A 14,089-nucleotide genomic window follows, 5' to 3' on the forward strand; every position below is an offset into this window, starting at 1 on the left:
TCCGCCTATCACTGTAAAAGCTTTGGATCGACGGACAATCTGATGTGCCTCCTCTTCATCTTCTGGAAGTTCTTTCCTGAGAATATATGCAATATATGGTACTGTCCAATCAGGAATGACAACCAAAACCTCCATGATTAAGTCGGCCACTACAGGGATTTCAACTTCAGTCGGATCAACAGAACTCTTAGGCTGCGGGGGCTGTTCTGTGAAGGGATCTTCCTGAACCGGCGGAGTGTGAAGATGCTGCAAGAACACATAGCTAGGAATGGGCTCCTGCTTGGAACCTATTTTTGCCAGGTCATCAACTGTTTGGTTCTTCAGTCGGGGGATGTGGTGGAGCTCTAGCCCTTCAAACTTCTTTTCTAACTTTCTCACCGCATTGCAATAGCCAGTCATAGCTAGGCTCCTGATGTCCCACTCCTTCATCACCTGATTGACCACCAAATCTGAGTCGCCGTAGACCATTAGGCGACGGACACCGAGTGAAATGGCCATACGCAACCCATACAGAAGTGCCTCATATTCAGCTTCATTGTTGGAGGAATCAAAGTGAATCTGGAGAACGTAACTGAGTTTGTCGCCTCGCGGGGATACCAGGACTACTCCAGCACCAGAACCATTCAACATCTTGGATCCATCAAAGAACATAGTCCAATGTTCCGAGTAAATCTGAGTCGGTTGCTGCTGCTCAATCCACTCGACTGGGAAATCTGCTATTGTTTGTGACTTGATTGCTTTCTTTGCCTCAAACTTGATATCCAACGGAAGGAGTTCAATCGCCCACTTTGCCACTCGACCAGTTGCGTTCCTGTTGTTTAGAATTTCTGACAATGGAGCATCCCTGACGACTGTGATCGAGTGATCCCGGAAATAATGTGCAACCTTCTTCGTGGTCAAGTAAATTCCATAGAGAAGCTTCTGATAATGCGGATATCTCTGCTTGGATGGAGTTAAGACTTCAGAAATATAGTACACTAGGCGCTGAACCTTGTATGTTTTACCTTATTCTTCGCGCTCGACCATGAGTACTGTACTGACAACTTGTCCAGTGGCTGCAATATAAAGTAGGAAAGGCTCTTTGCTGATTGGAGCAGCGAGCACCGGCTGGGTGGAAAGCAGGGTTTTGAGCTCTGCAAACGCTGCGTCAGCTTCAGGAGTCCACTTGAACTTATCAGACTTCTTCATCAGTCGGTAAAGAGGCAATGCCTTTTCACCGAGACGAGAGATGAATCGACTCAAAGTGGCCAAACAACCAGTAATCTTCTGAATGTCGTGTACACGCACATGGCGTTTCATTCGTAGGATTGCACCAACTTTCTCTGGGTTTGCATCGATCCCACGTTCTGAAACGAGGAAACCAAGTAACTTTCCACCTGGAACCCCAAATGTACACTTCGACGGATTAAGCTTGATATCATATCTCCTTAGATTGGCAAAGGTTTCAGCGAGGTCAGTCAGCATGTTGGAACCTTTACGCGACTTAACCACGATGTCAGCCATGTATGCTTCCACATTCCGACTGATTCGAGTGAGCAGGCACTTCTGAATCATTCTCATAAATGTGGCACTAGCATTCTTGAGACCGAATGGCATGGTAACATCACAAAAGCACCCGAATCGGGTGATAAAAGCTGTTTTTATTTCATCGGGTCCATACAGTCGGATCTGATGATACCCGGAATATGCGTCCAGAAAAGACAAACGCTCACACCCCGCAGTTGAGTCGACAATATGGTCGATGCGGGGGAGGGGGAAATGATCTTTCGGGCAGGCCCGATTAATATGCTTGAAGTCAATGCACATACGAAGTGAATCATACTTTTTGGGGACCATGAAAACATTGGCAAGCCACTCGGAGTGGTAAATTTCGCGGATGAACTCAGCAGTAAGGAGCTGAGCCACCTCCTCGCCAATTGCCTTTCTTTTCTCCACGGCGGACCATCGGAGATGCTCTTTGACCGGTTTTGCCTTTGGGTCGACTCGCAAATGGTGGTCACCAGTCCCCTGGGTACACCTGGCATGTCAGAAGGTTTCCATGCGAAGGTGTCCCAGTTCTCACGGAGGAACTGGATGAGCGCTTCTTCCTATTTGCTGTCGAGTTTTGTTGAGATATGAGTCGGGGCAGCATTGGGATCGGTCGGGTGAATATGAACTGATTTTGTTTCACCAGACAACTGAAATGCAAAGTCTGAAGCAGGCTTCTTAGCTCTCAACAAGTCACTCGGATCTGCAGTCTTCTTGTATTCTTCCATTTCTACTGCTGCCATTTGTTCATCGGCAATCTTTGAGCCCTTATGGAGGCACTCTTCCGCTCGCTGCCAATTACCAGTTACTGTGATCACGCCCCTAGGACCAGGCATCTTGAGCTTTAGGTATACGTAATATGGTCGAGCCATGAAACGAGCGTACGCAGGTCTGTCTAGAATAGCATGATAGGCACTTTAAAAATCCACAACTTCAAATGTCAACTTGTCCTTTCGGTAATTCTTTGAATCACCGAAAACCACGTCAAGAGTGATCTGGCCGAGTGAATCAGCTTTCTTTCCAGGGATGACACCGTGGAACCTCATGTTGCTCTCACTTAGTTTGGACATCGGAATGCCCATTCCTCTGAGGGTCTCAGCGTAGAGAATATTCAAACCACTGCCACCATCCATCAAAACTTTGGTCAGTCGAGTGCCCCCAACAACTGGGTCGACTATCAACACTTGCCGTCCTGGCGTGGCAACGTGTGCCGGGTGATCAGACTGGTCGAATGTAATTGCAGTTTGTGACCACTTTAGATACGCCGTTGTTGCCGGAGCAACGATGTTTACTTCTCTGTTTATGACTTTCAGTCGACTTTTGCTCTCAATGTCAGCAAAAATCACCAAGGTGGAATTGACATTGGAGAAACCGTCATCCTCCTCTTTGTCCTCAGCCTTATCAGATTCCTTCTCTTTCTCACTGGGTTGTTTTTCTCGGAATTGCTGGATAAGGAGTCGACACTGTCGAGTGGTATGCTCTGGATAAATCAGATTTCCCTCTTCGTCTTTCTTGGTGTGAATGTGACATGGCAAATCCAACACATCATTCCCTGCTTGATCTTTTACCTTCTTGGGGGTCCAGGTCCCCTTAGGTTTTCCCTTAAATTTTCCTTGAATCACGGCTGCAGTTTCACCAGGTCCTACAGGCTCAGCTTTGCGTTTCTGCTTCCGATTGGAATTACCCCCCACCGGTGTCCTGGCCGACTAGTTTGCCCTTTCCACTACGGAGTCGATCCTCTTCTTCTCCATTAGCATACTGAGTAGCTATTTCCATCATTCGAGTCACAGACATATCTCCCGTCTGACCGAATTTCAGGTTAAGCTATCAATACTGGACGCCCTCCTTGAAGGCGCAAACTGCTTGATGTTGAGATACATTTTCCACTGTTAGATGCAAAGTGGTCCACCTCTGAATGTAATCTCTCAAAGTCTCATTCGGCTTTTGCACACAATGTTGCAATTCTGCCAACCCTGCTGGTCGTTTGCAAGTACCCTCAAAAGTTCTGACAAACACTCGGGCTAGCTCTTCCCAACTGAATATACTGCCTGGGGCCAATTGATTCAGCCATACTCTGGCCGAACCTTCCAACATCAAAGGAAGATGCTTCATCGCCACCTCATCATTACCACCACCGATCTATACAGCCACTCGGTAGTCCTCCAGCCAAGTGTCAGGCTTTGACTCACCAGTAAACATAGTAACCCCAGTCGCCAACCTGAAGTTGGGAGGGATCTCAGCAGCTCTGATGGCTCTGCTAAAACATTATGGACCGGAAACATGAACTCTACTACCAGTCGGACGATCTCTGTCAAGTTCTTCTCTGTGCGCTCTATTCTTATCGACCAGCCCTTGAACAAGGATCGACCTCGCATCAAAACCTGGCTCTCTTGGGTTGACCGGTACCCTCCGTTCACCACTGTGCGGGTGCCTGTCATCATATTGCCGGGGCACATATGATCCACTCCTCGGAGGAGGTGTAGGCACTCGACGGCGATCATCGCGGCCAAGTCGGTGATCATACTGCTCGTGGATCCGACCCACGTACTGCTCTTGGTGATGCCCACGTCCCTCACACCGCAGGGCCGATCTTGGGCTGTGAGCCGACTAAACTGTGTCAGCCATCACAGATCTGTTGCGTATTCTATTACGCGACTGAGATACTGTTGTGTTCTGCTCTCCTGCCGCCTGCAGCAACGCTCTGATTTGCGTCAAACCTCTTCCAGCCTCCGACTGAGAAGGCTGAATAGACTCTGCTATACGGGCAGCGGCTGTTAGATTCAGAATTGGAGTGCGGTATACCTGAGGTTTAGGCGGGAACAATTGCCGCTGCCGTCGACTGGACTCAGGGATCAACCGCCGAGCGCGCTCGTCGAGTGTGTGCTGAAGGTTCTCCAGTCGAGTGCGCTCAGCCAGCCTGGCCAAGCGCGCTGCCTCCAAGGCCCGAGCCTCAGAGGTTTCTCCAATGATGGGTGTCTGGAGCGCCTTCATGTTGCGTTGGTGAAGCTCCTCCCTCTGCTGTGAGGTGAGGGCTTCGGGATGATACTCCTCATGGATACGCGACGGATCGTCGCCGCCGTCACCGCCGCCGTCATGATGAAAACCAAGTGGGCTGTGTGGCGTGCGGACCACCAGGACTTCCACCGCAGGGTCGCTGCTGTCGCACTCGGAAAGGGTCTCGACAGAGCCAGTCGACAGATCGAGCAGGCCGTAGAGAGGTTCGTCGGGCTCGATTGCCGCGACTTGAGGGGTGGCTGACTGGCGTGCCACAGCATGTTTCACCCACCGCTGAAGCCACGACCGACCAGATCGCTTGCACCGGCGAACAGCGGGGAGTGAAGACATCACGGGAGCCGACCGATACTAGGTCGACGGCTGCCGCAGAAGGACGCCACGAATGCATGCACGGAAGTGCATCGCCCCATGGACGGGGAGCGTCTCGACGTCGAGAGGGGCCTCCTGGAGCCAAGCGGAGTCATCGGCGATGAAAATAAGCGCACCGAGAGGGATCTCGCGGCCCTCTGCCAATCCACCGCCGGAAACCATGATGATGGGAATCGGAAAAAATCGCAAACTCACCAGAAAGTCGCTAAGACACCCGCCCCAAGGTGGGCGCCAACTGTCGTGGGAGTAAACCTGACAATAGAATAGGGGGTATGTATGGAGAGGCAAGATCCTAGCTATATATTCGAACGGTACACTCCCTCACGTGGTTATTGGTGACAAGCCTATATATTCATGGGCCCGCGTGGACATCCATGATCACCTTGACCAACAACAAGATAGGTTACCATGGCGGATTCTTCATTTGGTTTATGTTATCGTAGTATATGTCATGGTGAGATTCATACCTTAAGTTTGAGCGCATATACTATGCACGCATGCATGAATCCCCGTCGTTGGCTTAAAGTGTGGTGTAACATACATATGCATCGTCAACCTAACCCTCACTCAGTGTGGGGATTTCTAGTTTGGAATCACGGTGCCACATCAAAGTTGTTCCATTGTTACTCAAAAACACACCTCTCCATACATATGTTTGGGCCACACGCATGCAGTGGTTGTCTTCGGGGACTATCTACTTGCGTGATTATTGGCGAGCTAACCCATCTCCGGGGTCGCATGGACGGCCATCACTTTGACCAACAACAAGAGAGAGGTTGTACGACCAAGGTGGATTATTCTTGGTCTGTTTTATGATCCATCTTGGTGAGATATGCCTCTCTAGCCTGCCAACTGAAAGTGTGTGTGTGTGTGGGGGGGGGGGGGTTGCTACTTCGCACTTTGCTAGGTGAACCTCGGTTGGGGGGGCATGCATTCATAGCTTAGGATTCCCATCGTGGCGACACGAGTGGAGGGGTTGGGGGGGGCTGCTGACACGTCTCCAACGTATCTACTTTTTCTCACACTTTTCCTCTTGTTTTGGACTCTAATTTGCATGATTTGAATGAAACTAACCACATACTGACGCTGTTTTTAGTAGAACTACCATGGTGTTGTTTTTGTGCAGAAATAAAAGTTCTCGGAATGGAACGAAACTTTGCGATGATTTTTATATCAATAATAAGAATTTCTGGAGCCAAGACCCACCAGAGAGGGGCCCCTGGTTGGGCACAACCCACCAGGGCACGTTACCCTCTCCTGGCACGCCCAGGTGGGTTGTACCCACCTGGTGGCCCCGTTGATTGTCGTGGGAGTAAACCTGACAATAGAATAGGGAGTATGTATGGAGAGGCAAGATCCTAGCTATGGTGAGGTTGTGCACTCAAGATTTACGAGTTCAGGCCCTTCTTAGAGGAAGTAACAACCCTACGTCTCAGTGCCCGGAGGCTCGGTCGATTGGATTATGCGTGAAGTTACAGGAGGTGCGAACCCTTGTGCTTGAGGAGGGGGGTGGCTTATATAGAGTTCGCCCCTCCGGCCCTCCGTTACACAGGGTTCAATGTACATAAAGATAGGATGTTACTGGTAACGCCAGCATTAAAGTCGTATAAATGATCATCAAGACTACGGAGTGAACGCCTGACTGTTGTCATTCAGGGTGACTTTATATCTTCTATACTCCGAGTGGTTTTTGGTATGGTCGAGTGAGTATATCCTTGTCAAATGGAATTGGGTTATCCGAGTGGAATTCCCAGTCGAGTGAGTAAGAATTTGCTGTCCTTTGAATGTCCTTTGAATTCCTACGATGATTTAAGTAGATAGAATTTGCTGTCCTTTGAATGTCCTTGTGTGTAAGGTAGTGTCCCTGGGTAGGGTGCTTAGATCAGGTCTATTGCCCTACCCTAGGTACATGTCATCGTCACTGATGACCCCCCTGATACTATAAATTCACATTATTCCAGAAAAAAATCAGGGAGAAAGAATTATCGCGATCCACGAGACGGAGCCGCCGCCAAGCCCTATTCTTCCTCGAGAGGGCAGATCTAGAGTCCGTTTGGTGCTCCGGAGAGGGGGATCCTCGTTCTTCGTCATCACCAACCCATCTCCATCACCAATTCCATGATGCTCCTCACCGGGAGTGAGTAATCCCTTTGTAGGCTCGCTGGTCAGTGAGGAGTTGGATGAGATTCATCATGTAATCGAGTTAGTTTTGTTCGGGCTTGATCCCTAGTATCCACTATGTTCTTAGATTGATGTTGCTATGACTTTGCTATGCTTAATGCTTGTCACTTTGGGCCCGGGTGCCATGATTTCAGATCTGTACCGTTTATGAATTCATCATTATACCCATGTTTTAGATCCGATTTTGCAAGTTATAGTCACCTACTACGTGTTATGATCCGGCAACCCCGAAGTGACAACAACCGGGCCCACTCCCGGTGATGATCATAGTTTGAGGAGTTCATGTATTCACTATGTGTTAATGCTTTGTTCCGGTTCTCTATTAAAAGGTGGCCTTAATATCCCTTAGTTTCCAATATGGACCCCGCTGCCACGGGAGGGTAGGACAAAAGATGTCATGCAAGTTCTATCAACAAAGCATGTATGACTATTTACGGAATACATGCCTACATTATATCGATGAACTGGAGCTAGTGTTGTATCGCCCTAGGTTATAACTGTCACATGATGAATATCATCCAACAAGTCACCGATCCAATGCCTACGAACTTTCCATATTGTTTCTGCTAAGTTACTACTGCTATCATCACTGTTACACTTGCTACAAAATTACTGCTATCACTGTTACTGTTACTATTGTTGCTGTCACTACTATCAAAACTATCAAACTACTTTGCTACTGATCACTTTGCTGCAGATAATTAATCTTCAGGTGTGGTTCAATTGACAACTCAGCTGGTAATACCTTCAAATATTCTTTGGCTCCCCTTGTGTCGAATCTATAAATTTGGGTTAAATACTTACCCTCGAAAACTGTTGCGATCCCCTATACTTGTGGGTTATCAAGACCTTTTTCTGGCGTCATTGCCAGGGAGCATAGCTATATTTGTTGAGTCACCTGGGATTATTATCATATTATCACTATGAAGAATCTGAAGGATCCCAAGACTAAGATTTATCCCTCAAAGACGAGGAGAGGTAAGGAACTGCCATCCAGTTCTATTTTAGATTCACCTTCTGTTATGAGTAAACTTGCAACACCACCACATGCTATCAATCCTGATATGTTGCAAGTTATTGATGATGCTACTTCTACCATGAATGATGCTTAGGATGATGCTAGTACCTTGCTTGATAATGATGATGTGCCACTTGGTGATTTTCTTGATAAACAAATTGCTAGAGTTATACAACATGATGTTGTTGAATCTGATGATGAGCTTGAAACAGAAACTCCTGAAACACCTGCTAGAACTAGTCTTCCTAGATATTAAATGCCTAAGGTACCAGAAGGTTATGTTATGAGTGAAGAAGCAACTAGAGATATTCTTGCTTGCAATGATAGAGATGATCTAGAGAAATTACTATGCAAGTATAAAGAAGAATCTCTAAATGCTAGAATGAAATGTGATCCTAAGTTTGCTACTTCACCTATCTGTATTGCTGATAAGGATTATGAATTCTCTGTCAACCCAGAGTTCATTACTTTGGTTGAATCTGATCCTTTCCATGGTTATGAAACTAAAACTGTAGTGGCACATCTTACTAAGTTGAATGATATAACCACCCTTTTTCCCCATGATGAGAAAACTCGCTATTAATTTACTCATGATAGAGATGATCTAGAGAAATTACTGTGCAAGTATAAAGAAAAATCTCTGAATGCTAGAATGAAATGTGATCCTAAGTTTGCTACTTCACCTATCTTTATTGCTGATAAGGATTATGAATTCTCTGTCGACCCAGAGTTAATTACTTTGGTTGAATCTGATCCTTTCCATGGTTATGAAACTGAAACTGTAGTGGCACATCTTACTAAGTTGAATGATATAGCCACCCTTTTTACTCATGATGAGAGAACTCGCTATTACTTTATTCTCAAATTATTTCCTTTCTCATTAAAGGGTCATGCTAAAGCCTGGTATAATACTCTTGCTCCTGGTTGTGTGCGTAGTCCCCAGGATATGGTTTATTACTTCTCTCAAAAATATTTCCCTGTTCATAAGAAACAAGCTACCTTACAGGAAATATTTAACTTTGTGCAAACTAAAGAAGAGAGTCTCCCACAAGCTTGGGGGAGGCATTGCAAATTACTTAATGCTTTGCCTGATCATCCTCTTAAGAAAAATGAAATACTTAATATATTCTATAATGGACTAACCGATGCTTCTAGGGACTTCCTAGATAGTTGTGCAGGTTGTGTTTTCAGGGAAAGAACTATTGCTCAAGCTCAAGAATTATTGAATAATATATTGAAAAATTATGATGATTGGACTATTCCTGAACCACCGCCTAAACCCACTCCGAAGAAGAGGGGTATATTATATCTGAGTCCCGAAGATATGCAAGAGGCAAAGAAATCTATGATGGAAAAAGGTATTAAAGCTGAGGATGTTAAAAGTTTACCTCCTATTGAAGAAATACATGGGCTTAATACACCACCACTGCCTAAGGTGGTAGAGGTAAATTCTCTTATGCAGTTCAATAAAAATGATAATCCTCAAAATATGCATCCTAGTCAATGCTTTTATGAGTTTGAAAACTACATTAGAAAACAAGATCACTTCAATGCAAATGTTATGAAACAATTGAAATATAATTCTGATATGATTGCTCGCTTGAGTGACTTGTTATTTAGATTATCAAATGATGTTAGAGGTGTGGGAAAACACGCTACTATGGTTCAAACTCAGTTAGAACAAGTTGCTAAATCACAAAGAGAATTGCTTGATGAAATGAATCATAATATGCATGACTTTGCTGTTAGAGTTGCAACTAGAGGAGGTAAAATGACTCAGGAACCACTTTATCCTGAGGGACACCCAAAAAGAATTGAACAAGATTCACAAAGAGCTAACACTAGTGCACCTAGTCCTTCTAAAAAGAAAAAGAAGAAGAAAAATGATAGGACTTTGCATACTTCTAGTGAACCTGAAATAGAGAAACCTCCTGATAAGGAAAATGAAACTTCTATATCTGATTGTGAAACTCAGTCTGGTAATGAACACTCACCTAGTGATAATGAAAAAGATAATGTTGAGGTTCACGAAGACTCTCAACCAACCAATGAAAAAGAACCAGACAATGATGTTGAGATAGAACCACATGTTGATCTTGATAACCCACAACCTAAAAATAAAAGATATGACAAAAGAGACTTTGTGGCTAGGAAACACGGTAAAGAAAGAGAACCGTGGGTTCAAAAACCTATGCCTTTTCCACCCAAGTCAACTAAAAAGAAACATGATGAATAATTTGAGCGCTTTGCTGAAATGCCGAGGCCAGTCTTTTTGCGTACTCGCTTGACTGATATCTTGAAAATGCCTCCTTATGCAAAGTATATGAAAGACATCATCACAAATAAGAGAAAAATACCGGAAGCTGAATCTCCACTATGCTTGCTGATTATACTTTTAAAGATGGAGTACCTAATAAACTTGGAGATCCGGGAATACCAACTATACCTTTCTCTATCAAAAAGAATTATGTGAAAACTGCTTTGTGTGATTTAGGAGCTGGTGTTAGTGTTATGCCTTTCTCTTTATATAAAAGAATTGACTTGAATAAACTCACACCTACTGAAATATCTTTGCAAATGGCTGACAAATCAACTGCCATACCTATCGGTATTTGTGAGGATATGCCCGTTGTTGTTGCCAATGTTACTATTTTGACTGACTTTGTTATACTTGAGATGCCCGAGGACAACAACATGTCGGTTATCCTTGGTAGACCCTTCTTGAATACTGCATGGGCTGTTATTGATTGCAATAAAAGCAAGGTCACTTTTCATATTAATGGCAATGAGCATATCGTGCACTTTCCAAAGAAACAATTCCAAGTGAATGGTATTAATGTTATTGAAAAATCTCCGATAGTCAGTATTGGAAGTTTTCAAATACCTCTACCTACTGTCAAAAATAAATATGAAATACTTATTGTTGGGGAAATGCATATCCCCATTGAGGTAACTTAGTGATTCACGAACGTTCTTCGGTTTCATGCTAATCGAAAGTGGTTGTTAATAAGACTTGGTCAACCTTATTAATGCATCATTTTTGAACGGTATGAAGTTGTTGAATTGAGTAAGCACTACTTTCTGTCCTTAACTTTTATTCTCTGTTTTTATTAGTTAAATAAAATAAATGCCATGTTTTTTCTGTTTTCTGAATTTCCCGTGCAATAAAAAAATGACCCAAAAATAAAAGTTCTTAGAAATGCCCTGAAAATTTTATATGATTTTTTTCCTGAATATTTAAGGATTTTTGGTGCAAAAATTACCAGAGGGAGGTGCACCAGGTGGGCACAACCCACCTGGGCGCGCCAGGACCCCCAGGCGCGCCCTGGTGGGTTGTGGTCCCCACGTGGGCCCCCTCACTTATCTCTTCGTCACACCTCATCACTCACCTCCAGAAAAAATCCCCATTGCTCTCTCTCTCGTGTTCTTGAGCTCAAACCCGCGGATTTCGATCTCTTTGCTCGAAGCTCCGTTTCCAAAACTGTTTCGGGGGATTGTTGCTTGGTATGTGACTCCATCATTTGTCCAATTAGTTTTTGTTCTAGTGGTTTATACTTTGAATAAATAGCTACTCTTGGTGCTGCTGTAGATGTGCTTGCATGTTCAATTCTTAGTGTTCGAAGTAGTTTGAATGCTTGCTATGGCCTCTATGTATCCCTATGAGTAGTTGCTATTGGTTTTGTGAAGTTTTGTTGGAAAAAAATTTGTGGACTAAAAATTCAGATTTGTGTTCATAAGAAAAATTGTACGCGGACATGATGAACCTATTTGGAAGGAGTTCCTCGAGGAGACGATCCTTGGGGGCATCTTCTAGTGACAATTCTGCTCGTCGGTCCTATGTTGAACCAAGTGAAAGTTCCACGCGAGATGCCGCCACCAAAACATGCTTATATCCTTGTGATGAATATATGGTGCAGGTGGGCATCAAGAAGGAATTTGAGCAATATGTTCAGAATGCCGATTGCTACCTCTTGAGCATGCGTTGGTTTTCCCTTGAAGAGGAAAGGGTGATGCAGCAAAGTAGCGTAAGTATTTCCCTCAGTTTTTGAGAACCAAGGTATCAATCAAGTAGGAGACTACTCGCAAGTCACCTAGTACCTGCACAAACAATCAAGAACCTTGCAACCAATGCGATAAAGGGGTTGTCAATCCCTTCATGGCCACTGTCGGTGTCAAAACCGGCGGATCTCGGGTAGGGGGTCCCGAACTGTTCGTCTAGGATCAATGGTAATAGGAGACGGGGGACACAATGTTTTACCCAGGTTCGGGCCCTCTCTATGGAGGTAATCCTGCTACCTCTTGAGCACTGCCTTGGTTTTCCCTTGAAGAGGAAAGGGTGATGCAGCAGAGTAGCGTAAGTATTTCCCTCAGTTTTTGAGAACCAAGGTATCAATCCGGTAGGAGGCCATGCACGAGTCCCTCGCACCTACACAAACAAATAAATCCTCACAACCAACACGATAAGGGGTTGTCAACCCCTACACGGTCACTTACGAGAGTGAGATCTGATAGATATGATAAGATAATATTTTTGGTATTTTTGTGATAAAAATGCAAAGTAAAGAAAACAAAATAAAAACGGCAAAATAAATAGCTTGTTGTTGGAAGATTAATATGATGGAAAATAGACCCGGGGGCCGTAGGTTTCACTAGTGGCTTCTCTCAAGAGCATAAGTATTTTACGGTGGGTGAACAAATTACTGTTGAGCAATTGACAGAATTGAGCATAGTTATGAGAATATCTAGGTATGATCATGTGTATAGGCATCACATCCGAGACAAGTAGACCGACTCCTGCCTGCATCTACTACTATTACTCCACACATCGACCGCTATCCAACATGCATCTAGAGTATTAAGTTCATAAGAACAGAGTAACGCCTTAAGCAAGATGACATGATGTAGAGGGATAAACTCATGCAATATGATATAAACCCCATCTTGTTATCCTCGATGGCAACAATACAATACGTGCCTTGCTGCCCCTACTGTCACTGGGAAAGGACACCGCAAGATTGAACCCAAAGCTAAGCACTTCTCCCATTGCAAGAAAGATCAATCTAGTAGGCCAAACCAAACTGATAATTCGAAGAGACTTGCAAAGATAACCAATCATACATAAAAGACTTCAGAAGATTCAAATATTGTTCATAGGTAAACTTGATCATAAACCCACAATTCATCGGTCTCAACAAACACACCGCAAAAGAAGATTACATCGAATAGATCTCCACAAGAGAGGGGGAGAACATTGTATTGAGATCCAAAAAGAGAGAGGAAGCCATCTAGCTAATAACTATGGACCCGAAGGTCTGAGGTAAACTACTCACACATCATCGGAGAGGCTATGGTGTTGATGTAGAAGCCCTCCATGATCGATGCCCCCTCCGGCGGAGCTCCGGAACAGGCCCCAAGATGGGATCTCACGGGTACAGAAGGTTGCGGCGGTGGAATTAGGTTTTTGGCTCCGTATCTGGTAGTTTGGGGGTACGTAGGTATATATAGGAGGAAGGAGTACGTCGGTGGAGCAACGTGGGGCCCATGAGGGTGGAGGGCGTGCCCCCTACCTCGTGGCTTCCTGGTAGCTTTCTTGACGTAGGGTCCCAGTCCTCTGGATCATGTTCGTTCCGAAAATCATGTTCCCGAAGGTTTCATTCCGTTTGGACTCCGTTTGGTATTCTTTTTCTGTGAAACTCTGAAATAGGCAAAAAACAGCAATTCTGGGCTGGGCCTCCGGTTAATAGGTTAGTCCCAAAAATAATATAAAAGTGTATAATAAAGCCCAATAATGTCCAAAACAGAAGATAATATAGCATGGAGCAATCAAAAATTATAGATACGTTGGAGACGTATCAAGCATCCCCAAGCATAATTCCTGCTCGTCCTCGAGTAGGTAAATGATAAAAACAGAATTTTTGATGTGGAATGCTACTTGGGATAATTTCAATGTAATTCTTCTTAATTGTGGTATGAATATTC

This window comes from Aegilops tauschii, chromosome 6 (genome assembly GCF_002575655.3).
Source record: "Aegilops tauschii subsp. strangulata cultivar AL8/78 chromosome 6, Aet v6.0, whole genome shotgun sequence".
NCBI lineage: Eukaryota > Viridiplantae > Streptophyta > Magnoliopsida > Poales > Poaceae > Aegilops > Aegilops tauschii.